This window comes from Pantherophis guttatus, chromosome 3 (genome assembly GCF_059756535.1).
Source record: "Pantherophis guttatus breed Tessera chromosome 3, ASM5975653v1, whole genome shotgun sequence".
Lineage (NCBI taxonomy): Eukaryota > Metazoa > Chordata > Lepidosauria > Squamata > Colubridae > Pantherophis > Pantherophis guttatus.
The window spans coordinates 159,791,104-159,802,951 of record NC_142065.1 but is presented as its reverse complement, the minus strand read 5'-3'; the positions used below and the strand labels follow the sequence as shown (position 1 = coordinate 159,802,951).

Genomic DNA, 11,848 nt, shown 5'->3' with positions numbered 1-11,848 from the left:
CCTAATGAAATTGTACAAAAAAGAATAGTTTAAGACCCATAAGAAGTAAAAAAAAAAAACGAAAGAAAGAAAGAAAAAGAATAGGTATATTAAATAATAATTTTGTTACGGCTTTTAAGTCCATATATTTGGGTATGCCATCAAGCTTGTAAGCAACAGATCTATAATAAATTATTTCAAACCTAGTGGAATGCCAGAAGTACTGTATATTGATTGATTGATTGATTGATTTTCTATTCTGCCCATCTCCTCTACAAGATGACTCTGGGTGGTTTACAAATTATAATTATAAAGGAACTCCATCCAAGCCAGCTGCTTATTGTGATTTATTGTGGCTTCTTGAGAGGAATTTTAAATAAAAACCCTTATACGTTCTACTCAGGATGTTGAATGTTGATGTACTGAGAAATTTAAATGTGAAAGTGGCAACTTAAAACATCCCCTTAAGGACCAATCTGTCTGGGATATACAATTTTTAAAACATCCTTACCACCCTGGATTCAATAAAATTCAATGAATCAAAGACCTACATTTTCCTTCATTGTTACATAAACAGGCAACTTCAAGAGCCACTCCTTATGTCAAAATGACAAAAGCAGCATCACACCAACACAACACAATTTTTGTCCCTTTCATATCAGTGAGTGACATCACAATGCAGGTAATAAAAAAGACAGAACTTGTGCAGAGTTTGGTCATTTGCCATTTCTTCTTTCTCCATCTGCTGTCGCTGCTACTGGTTGTTTGAAACAGCCCACCTGATACCCTGCTGAAAATTGCCTCCATTCTTCAGAAAAAGGTCTATTTCTTTCATGCTTTGGGATCCCTTCAGTTATATTGTTGGTGTCATTTAAGAAGATCTTTTTCTCTTTAGGCTTCTGTGGAGTTCAAGAACGAAGTAGTTTGGACTTGGTTCCAGCAGCAAAGTTGGAGATCTTCATTTCCAGGAGTTTTGCAATTAATTCTCTTGCCTACATGGGACCCAGCCACTAAATTAACTGTCGTTAGTGATATATTAAGTTTTCAAGGTTCATGACAGATTTGGTTCCTCATCCATTCTGAGGCTGGCAGCAGACATTCCCATTGCCTCTGCAAATCAAACTGCCACTATAGAAGTCATGTATGTGACAGTGACTGTAAGTAGTGTATGGCTGGCATAACACATTTGCCGTTATTAAAAATAAAATTTCAGCAGCCTGAAGTGACTTATCCAAGAGCGATAAGAATACCAGTGGTGACAGTTTAAACTGTTTTAGGTCTCTTAATGGAGGCAATTTATGATTTCATCAGAAATGGTCTTATTTGTATCCAAAGGTTCAAAGCAATCACAGCAATGACCTCACACAGCTAACTCAAAAGGAAGAACTTATGTGCACTTTGGGCTGTCACACAAACCACATCATGACAGAACATTTTCCTCTGAGGAAAAAAAAAGAGAGAAAGAGAAAGAAAGAAAGATTTAACTCATTGCTATCTTTTCCAAGAAGGTTTAGCCTTGCCTGGGTTTATTACATTTCTAAGTGAGAATTGGCCACAAATGTGTTGGATAGCAAACACCTAATGCCGTTATAATAATATATGTGGCAAATCATAGGACTGATTTGATTTTCTTCCTGAGAAGCTCCATCGAAATGAGTAAATTCTTACTTTCCAGCTGGAGAATGAGAAAAGGAGGGAGAGAGAGAACACATAATACTCTGCTGCATTATCACACTTTAGTCTCCTTCAGTGATCACTTGTGACATCTTATCTGAAATTGGTGGGAAAACTAATTAAATCTCATTCATAAATTCTTCAGGAGGCAAAAATAACTCAAAGGAATACTCTGTTTGATATCTGGATTCAGATTTGCCCTTGACACTTGCAAACCAAGGGCTATTTAGTTAGAATATATTGCTATATCAACTCTGAGTTCTGTTTTTTTCAACCAGAAACTATTGTCAAAAGTGTGAAAAAAACCGCAGTTCAGACTTCCAAATCCTTAGCAGATAAATCTTTCTCTAGAATTTAAAAATGACAATATTCTTCCTACAGTTAAATGCAGCTTTACATTTCAGCAACTTCTAGATACTTAAATTCTTTGCAAAATAAAGTTTTGTTTTTCATATGAGCTATATGTGTTGGCAAAGCATTGACAAACTAAATAAGAATTGTAATTTTCCTCCCAGATGCATTTAAGATGAATTATTATGTGTCACATTGTTTTATACCCAGTCATGCTCTAAGTCTAAGTCATAGCAATGCTGTGAAAATGGAACACAAGAGCATTAAATGCACAGATTAGATACAATTTATTTGCAGCTAATACAGCAGTCATCTGGTACAGATTTCTAAAATACTTTTTTACAGGTCTGGACATCTGTTGTAACCAAATAAGTATTTTCAATTGGTTATGATACTTTAGATTCCAATAATAGTTCTCACTATACTATGTTGAGAATGAGATGATAGTGAGTTAGAAAGAAAGAAATATATTAAACTATTATATGAATTGATACTTGTCCAAATGACATGTTACACAGATTTGTTTAACGATGGAATGTGCTTTTATCACTATTTGAAATAAAGGTAGTTAGAGTTGTTCAATTTGAAAGAGAGGACTTACGGAGCAAAAATGATAGAATAGGAGATATTTTTTTAAAAAAAGGGTAAAGATGACGACACAAAAAGCATACCATTTCTCTGGTCTCACAGAAAGACCAGCTCCTTCAGTCTTCTTTTCTCCATGAACATCATTTAATGTCTAGCATTTAATTTTAATAATTGAAATTTGACCATTGTTTTTCTTTCCTCTCCTTAACTGAACTTTTTCTGTGTCATGGGCTCTTGACTGCTTGTAAGCAAATGGTGCCTTTTCTTTTTTTTTGCCACTGACTGCAACGTAAGTCTGACAGGATCAGAGAAAAAAAATTATAAAGACTCTGTCTCTGTGTGTGTCAGTAAGATAAAAGGAATTGTGTGTGTGTGTAGGTAGACACACAAAACATAAACTATCCTTATAACATGATCCTGATCGGTGGCTATTATTAATGAACAATAATAAATAAAATAAAAATAATAGGGTACAAAGAAAGGCCCAAGCATGAAGGCAGCAGGCTGAGACTGCTAAAGCAGGGGTCTCCAACCTTGGCAACTTTAAGACTTGTGGACTTCAACTCTGAAGAACTCTGGGAATTGAAGTCCACAAGTCTTAAAGTTGCTAAGGTTGGAGACCCCTGTACTAAACTTCAGGCCCAATGCCATCACTGTCACCAAGGAGTGCCACAGTGCAGAGGAGACAGATGGGAGGATATAGGCAATTGGAGGGAATTGAAGAGGAAGTAGTCCCTTACCTTTGAAGAATATGGCCAGGAGAGACCAAGCCGGGAATAGCTAGTATCAGGATAGATCCTCACCTAATGACCCAATGAGATTTGTTTAATGAGGGCAACAGAAAGTGTCAGAACTACCAGCTAAACAGGGTGGCCAATACTTAACCTCAAGACTTAAATGATGGAATGGGCAGTCCCAATTGTGGTAGTTCAGCAAAATAGGATTTGCTAAAATATAGTTGGACAATATTCCCAAATCTCTGTCAGAATAATACATATTATTTCATCCTTTGATTAGCACAAAATATTGCTTTTTCCGACATGTTTAAATCATATACTTCCAAAAGCTGTTTCTTTACATTTGGAATAATATATATTTTTTTCAAGTTTTCAATGTAATTCTTTTTGCCAGCTCTCCCATGCTCCATACAATTATGATACCTGATAATCTTTCAGATTCCAAAGTGTTGAGATATAATTCAATATTACATCACCCTATTTAACATTTAAAGATTTTCCCATAAATAATCTTACGTACATTAAAATACCATTTAATAACTGTCTCATAAGGTAAATGAGCCTTCAGGTTTTTTTTTACATCTCCAACAAACAAAATCTAATATCCATTATTTTGATTCTTGATTTTTTATGATTTTATGATTTTTATATGATAAATCTGCATCTTAGATTCACAGAAAAAGATTGTCTGATTTGCACCATTACAGCTCATGTTTATAAGTCCTTAGTCTACAGTGTCTCTCAGAATATATACAGTATACGCAACCAGAAAATGTAACATTTTAACATGAGCTGAATATACTGTAAGTATATTTTTGGTATAGATTATCTCCATACTCCTTTATCCTATTAAAGGAATTTCTGCAGAATCTCAAATCATATCCACCAGATTTGCAGTGAGTGAGTAGACCATAGACTGTGCAAAAAAAGAAAGCTGTTTCAGAGAGTCACTTTCGTCTCCATGCAAAGCTCCCTGAGGAAATATTCTTGTAGAGACTGTCTCTGCATGAAAAATGGGTTGCTCAGAAGAGTGCTGCCGCAACTGAAGAAAAGTTGTCACTGACAAATGCAATCACAAAAGTCAACACCAAAAGACACCAACTGAGATTGTGGTTCATGCAAGCTGCATTTTTATATAATCATGGAAGATGGATATAGCCAGACAAAATAGCCCATTTCCTATTCATAAAGATGCCAGCAATCACCTCCGTGCTTGACTATGTAACTAATGTTAACTTCATTCTGTTTTTTTTAATTCCCGAGAAAAACGAATTATTGCTTTCAATTCAAATGCTGTATTTCTTAGAGCCCTAACATTCCAGACACTCCTGAGGCTACTAAAACAAGCTTTTACAAACCGGGTTCTGGGAGATTGATTGATTGGGTTATTTGTGACTCTAAAGTGGGAGGGGGAGGGGGAGGGAGGAAGAACTTACTCAAATATAGCCAATTTTCCAATGCTACATCTTTACTTCATGATCAGGAGTTCTGAGATTTATTTTTTTAAACAATAGGTTGTATAGCCTAAAAATGCCTACAAACCTCTGTGCTAAAGGCGTATTGTTCTATTGGTACATGTTTGTTAAACTTTATGAGAGATCATAGTCAGAATGCAATCTCTCAAATTATTTAAACAACGTTTATAAATTGACTGATTTAGGGTACTTAGTCCTAGTTTGGCCCAGGCACTCTAACAGAACATCTGCCCCATTACCTTCCAGTTGGGATTATCCCAGAATGTCAATTTTTCATGTGAATCTAGATCATAAGCACTTACTGATCAACAACCAAATAGCAATTGCAATATCACTTAAACTTATATATCGCTTCATAGTGCTTTACAGCCTTCTCTAAGCATTTACAGAGTCAGCCTATTGCCTCCAACAATCTGGGTCCTCATTTTGCTGACCTCAGACAGATGGAAGGCTGAGTCAACTCTGAGCCAGTGAGGATCAAACTCCTGGCAGTGAGCTGAATTATCCTGCAATACTGTATTCTAACTACTGCACCACCATGGCTCTTATATCTAGCAACAAGTTAAATATATCTAGCAACTTTTATGACTGCAAATGAATATCCCTATTTATATACAGTCCTAACTTAAGAGTGTTACATCAAAGTTACGATGGCATTGACAAAATGGTATCGACAACCAATCCTTGAAGTTATGACAGTTGCAGCAACCCTACAATAATTTGATGAAAAGTTGAATGCTTGGCAACCAATCTGTATTTATAATTATAGAGGAAGAAGATGGTGAATATCAGATGGGGGAGGGGAGCAGTGCGCTGTGAGAGTGATAGACAGTAGTGACAGGCAACAGTGGACCGTATCCAAAAGGGCAGAGATGGGGGAGAGGTAGCAAATGAGGGGATTTGGAGTACAGACAAACATGGTATGTTGGTGGACATTGTCTGCTGAAGATCGCTTACCAGGCCCTGATGAAGAGGAGGTAGCAGGACACAATCAGCAGTTTCATGCAGGACAGGAGAAGCATGAGATCCTTGCCTAATAACATCATGTTCCTAACCTCATAACCAGGAGTACCAGAACTGCCACTGCAAAGCAGAAGAGTCACACATGTTTCACCTAATGGCTGCTTGCTTAACAATGGAAAGTCCAGTCCCACTTAGGGTCACTAAACAAGGCCTGCCTATACTTTGACTCTAAAACTTGCCAAGATTTCAAAGAGGTTGTACTTATTCTCTAAATAGATCAAAAGAGGTCAATATTCAGAAGTCTCATTCTACAAAAATATACTGTATAGCAAAGTTGAAAATCTGATTGAGTAATGCTGCTTTCATTAAATGCAATCTCAAACAGTTTGATCAAAGAAATGTATGGGGTTTGGTCTGCCATTTTTTTTTCTTTCTCTAATTTGTCTATCACAAAATAGATTACAATAACAGCAGAAAAATTAATATTTCCTCTTCGTCTAAGAATTTCATGTGAGAGCTATAAAAATTCACACAGCCACTGTAGCAAAAGAGCTCTCTAGAAACTCCAGATAATACTCTTTTTACCACCTAGTGAACATCCAGATTTTTGCAGGTCTGATTGGATACCCCAGCCTAAACAGAATTACTTCACTCAACAAAAAAGTGAAAGTTGATAGATCAGTAATTGGGATGCTTTGTATGCATGCCACTTCACGTTTAATCTCTGATATTTTCTTTAGCGAGGGCCAGTCCTACTGGGGCTACTAAACTGGGCTGATTTAATATGGAAAGGGGCAATTAGGTTACAGTAGCTCCTAATCCAAAACCTTTGGATACAGACCATAAAAAACCTTTGCCAGACCAATACAGCTAATCTTGAATACAGCTCATCTGCCTGGAATCCACACTGTATATCGGACATTAACACTATTGAGTGGGTCCAGAGGTAATTCATGAGAAGAGTACTCTACTCCTCTACTCACAATAGAATCCCTTATGCCACCAGACTTGAAATTCTGATCTTGGACAATCTAGAACTGCACCACCTGCGGTCTGATCTACACATAGTACACAAAATTGTCTGCTACAATGTCTTACCTCTCAACAACTTCTTCAGCTTCAACCACAATAATACACTGGCGAACAATCGATACAAATTCAAGGTAAACCGCTCCAAACTCGATTGCAGAAAATACAACTTCAGCAACAGAGTGGTCAATGTCTGGAATGCTCTACCTGACCCCGTTGTTACAGCCTCAAACCCTCACAACTTCAACCTCAAACTTTCTATCCTAAACCTCACCCCATTCCTAAGAGGGTCGTAAAGGGGGCGTGCATAAGCGCACCAGTGTGCCTAACCATCCCTGTCCTACTGTCCCCTTTTATTTGTATTCATTTCCCTCGTTCATGTCCATGTTCATATTCATAACTGCTATCTTGTACATATTTGACAAACTAATAAATAAATAAAATAAATAAATCCCAGTCCAGCATGTACGGAAGGTTTCTTGGTGTGCAACCTACTTTCTGTGGGGAATGCCAAAGAGAGATGCAGAGCTGGATTTCCATTTCACAAACCACAACTATTTCTCCTTGGACCTACTGCATGTGAACTGGATTACCGATAAGCAGCCCACTCACTGACTGTTTTCCAAAGTATGCATAAAACAAGGTGCCTTTGGAATACATACAGAGATTGCTCCAAAGAGAGCTGCTGTGGAAGCAAAATACGGTGCTTAGGAATGCAGAATGAGGAATGAAGGGGGGAAAAAAGCAGGTCACAAGCAGCATCACTGGGGATTTGTTAAAGGAACCTATGGATAAAAGCATAGCATTAGCACTCCCTAAATAGATTGCAGTAAGTCAAACTGCACAAAGGAGAGAATACGTGAGTTTATATTTAACTGAGCTCAGTTTATTTACTTCTAGAAAAAATTTATAATCATCACAAGGCTCATTAACATTGATTTTCAAAGTCCCCATCTGAAATGAATGTGTCCTTGGCATTTGAATATATGAAGCTCTGATATTAATGGGCAGTTGGAACCCTTCCACGTATATTCTCCAGATGTGTATTAGTTTACATGCAGAGCCAGACAAAAGATTTATCTCCTGAAAATGACAGAACCTGCAGAGTGATTAAAAAATAATGCCAGGCTACCTTACAATGGCATAGCAAGATAACTCTTCTGCTAAAACTTAAAGGTACACAGGATTATTCAGAATCCAAATAACCTGTCAGCCTATAAAAAGAGCAGGTAACCACACTTTTCCTTCTTAACTAGGCACCAAAGGTTGAGTGCATATCACACAGCAGTCACAATGCAGAAATATCTCACAAACATCTATCTGGTGTTGAAAGGATTTAGATCCACTGTCTGTGCTTTTGAAAAGACTGCAGATATCCTGCACAAATGTTTTCCTGAATGTGGATTGTTTAGGCATTTAAATCCTACCTGTCAAAGAATTTATATCATGGAAAAAAACTTACCAAACCTTAGCATCAGCTTCAGAGGAAAAACATTATTTTGAGTTCAGCAGTAATTTCTTTGATAGGCCATGGCTGATGAATGGAAATTATTCCTCCAGACTTGTAGAGAACATTCTGCACAGGGTAAAGACTGAGATATTCAGTGGAATAAGAAAAGAAATACTGAATTATCTCCAAGCATCCTTAATTAATATTTAGAATCTGCTACGAAAAAAAATCTGTCGTGGCACATATGAACAGTTATAGTATTTCTTGTATTTGTTGTCAGTTATTTATTAAACGTCAGAAAAGATGGTGGGTAAAGACACGAGGAAGTAGAAAAATATGGAAGCAATTGAGGTGAAAATAAAAATGGTAGAACTTGGAGGAGGACATAGCAGATGGGAAAAAATGGTAAGGTCTGGCAAGAATGTTAGCTGGAAAAACAAAAATATTCCACTACATATGTAAAAATAGATATATATTATTTTTAAGGCATTTATCTGGAAATTATGTTTACCTGTCCCTCTCCTTCCTCGCATCTACTCCCTCTCCATATATTATATTGGGAAAATATCAGAACAATTTTTTGGGGGGAAGGAATGTTATGAAGGGGGGGGGATAAAGAAGGGGGGGCGAATGGATGAAGGATAGAGGAGAAATGGGAAAACAGGAATGATAATCTTTTAAGAGGTCATTGATTCTGTTAACTTTCAATGGCATACCTTCAAGGATTTCACAGCAATACAGTTCTGAAATATTCCTCTTTTAATAAGGAATTCCTCTTTTAACTTTCCTCTTTTAAGGTAGAGATAGCAGGGGTCACAAAGGCAGAGAATGGAAGCTAAATTGTGCTGAATAAATGAAGAAACTGTCCCAATCCAACTGAAAATATTAAACATGTTTGTTTGTTTTTCTAAATTAAAAGTTGGCTCCTACATTTCTACTTGCTTTTCTGGGTGAAGGCTTGGCATGATCCTGAAGAAAAAGCAGAAAGTGTTTGCCTATATCTGATCACTGGGTTTTCTGAGAAGCAGAAGGGTTGAGAAAGCTGGTTAACATGCTTACTCTTTCCAGGGAGGAAAAAAAACCCTCATTTTTTTTTTATTTTTTACTTTTAGTGGAGCACCAGGTTGGGCAGGTTTAGCAAACTAGATTCTTCTGAGATAAATTTTGAATAAAGTTATTTTATCCTTCAATTGCAGCGTTGTTACCTCTCATCCCTGGATTTTCTGAGGTGCCAAGAGTGTTGCCCAATCTGGCTCTTCCTGGGAATGTCCTTTTCATCACTGGCAGGCAGCACTCAATTGCATCAGTGGGCTGCTGATATGATCCTATGAGAATTAGCAAGTCATAGAGCTAGGAAAGCTATGGAAAAAGAGAATAATCTGCCTCAATCATATAACTTGCTGGGAGGTACCAGGTTGGGGGAAGGCAAGCGTGGATTCTTTGATTAATCAAAAACATTAGTAGACTTAGTTTGTTGTTTGAATTATAATAATTAGTTTTCAGTTTTTATGGAAAACAGATTTTTTAAAAAACATTTTTTTAAAAAAATAATGTTTGTGATTTTATTTTTTCTTGTTAATGTTTTTTACTCATAAGTCACCCATAAGTCACTCATAAGTCAGTGATTGGGAGTTAGGTGGCAGGCAAATTTTAGTAGTAGTAGTAGTAGTAGTAGTAGTAGTAGTAGTAGTAATAATAATAATAATAATAATAATAATAATAATAATAATAATACCCAATACCAATACCCAAAGGGCTACCCCACTATTTAGAGATTCTAAATTTACCAGACTTGAACATTTTGACTCTACAAAAAACCACTTTACTCGGAACAGCTTACATCCTCCGACGATACCTTAACAGTTCTTAGGTCCTTGGTTAGGACTCGAGCTGCTGAACTATTAACCAGCCTCAAAGGCTGTGAATCTCACTAAAGATTAAATAATAATAATAATAATAATAATAATAATAATAATAATAATAATAATAATATCTCTTTAAACTATAGTGCTCTAAAACAAACATAATCCCTACATTCAACATGGATAAAGTGAAGTCTTTCAAACAATATTTTCTTTGTTAAAAGTTCAAATTGATATAACAAGGAAGTACAAGTTTGATTTCCTTCCAGTGGAATTTTTTTTCTTGGAGGCAAATTAATTTTTTAAAAAATGTCTTTAAAGGTTTCTTTCAGCTTTATTTAAGATGTATTTTTCAGCAAGACCTGAAACATTTAGGATTTTTTTCTTGTACCATGATATCATAACAAATACCTCGGTTTGAAGAAAAGGACCTACATTAATATCTTTCAGTTTTGTATTCCTCAAGGACATCATCTTCTTTTTGGAGAAATAGATTCATTTAGTCTTGTGATTTCTAATTAGGCAACTTGGGAAAAAAATCATAAACAAGGAATCTATGACTCTCCGAGTTTGACACACACACTGCATCAGCAAGGTATTATGACTTTGGCATGATATAAACAGCCAATGCTGAACTATATGTTCATATTGACATGCATAATTCAAGCTGTCATTTGTACCATAATGAAACAGCATATAATCCAACACAGAAGTGTGTCATCCTATGGAAAATTAATATCACAAGCTATGAATCTAAAGTCTCTCCTTAATGAGGAAATTTTAGAATATCTTTGAAAGTGAATAATTGTAAAGGGTTGGTTTTGGTGTGTGTGTGTGTAATGTTAGTGTTAATCATATGTTTTGGTATTATTTTATGTTTTCTGGATCATGTTTAATTGTTATGATCCAAAATTGTTGTAACACAGAATTGTTGTAACTCAGAATTTGTATTTATGTATACATAAAGGGGCATACATTAACAAAAAACTTAACTCAAATAAACTCCTATTCCTCCTCAAAATAACTGCAGCTGTGCCTCTATGGTTTCTGATAATGTTGTTAGACTATAGACTTTCTGCATGAAAGCTGAAGGATACCTTAATTCATGAAACATTTTGCATTGTTAAATTGAACCAACAGCATTAAAGCAGTATATGCATTTATGTATGGTACCCCCATCTCAAATTTTATTTCAGCTATGGCCAAGAAGAAATATATATATTGCATTTCTTGGTGTATGTGTGACTCTTGGGATATTGGGATATTGATATTGTATTCAAAGATAAATGCCAGTTTTGTGCTTGAGTTGTGTGCATTTGTTATGACTCCCTATTTGTTGATGCAGAGATAGTGAAGCTGCATAGATCTTTACAACAAAGCACCTATGTTGAACCACTAGAAAACTCTGTTCATAATGAGCCTCTCGGGCTGGATATCCTGTAGAAGGGAGATCAGTGTAGCATGACCTGACAAAGGCCCCACCTGCCTGTTCTGTTATTTGACTGAAAGGAAAAACAAATATATTATGCCAGGTCTGTTCAGAGAGAAAAGAAGCAAAGGAAATTTATCTCTGTTGCTCAGATAATGGGAGATATAAATGCCTTTTTCCTCCAACAGAGCTGATGATTGGCAGTGCTTTCATCCTTTTGTCTACAAAGAGATAAGAAATGGGAGGGAGGGGACCCTGCAGATGAGGATCACTTAGTCTTTCCCTTAATTAAAGCTTTGCTAGAGAAAGCT

At 36.2% G+C, this 11,848-nt stretch overlaps 2 long non-coding RNA genes across 2 annotated transcripts; one reads left to right on the top strand and one right to left on the bottom strand.

Annotated features, from left to right (window-relative positions):
• Positions 1-284: 284 nt before the first annotated feature.
• LOC117672604 (uncharacterized) lies at positions 285-1,013 on the top strand. The gene is made up of 2 exons (XR_004593294.3): positions 285-799; positions 875-1,013. It is a non-coding gene; the product is annotated as an uncharacterized LOC117672604 (long non-coding RNA).
• A 458-nt stretch (positions 1,014-1,471) lies between these two features.
• Positions 1,472-8,859, bottom strand: LOC117672603 (uncharacterized). The gene is made up of 2 exons (XR_015733340.1): positions 3,333-8,859; positions 1,472-1,654 (listed from the first exon to the last, which is right to left on the bottom strand). It is a non-coding gene; the product is annotated as an uncharacterized LOC117672603 (long non-coding RNA).
• Positions 8,860-11,848: the final 2,989 nt, after the last annotated feature.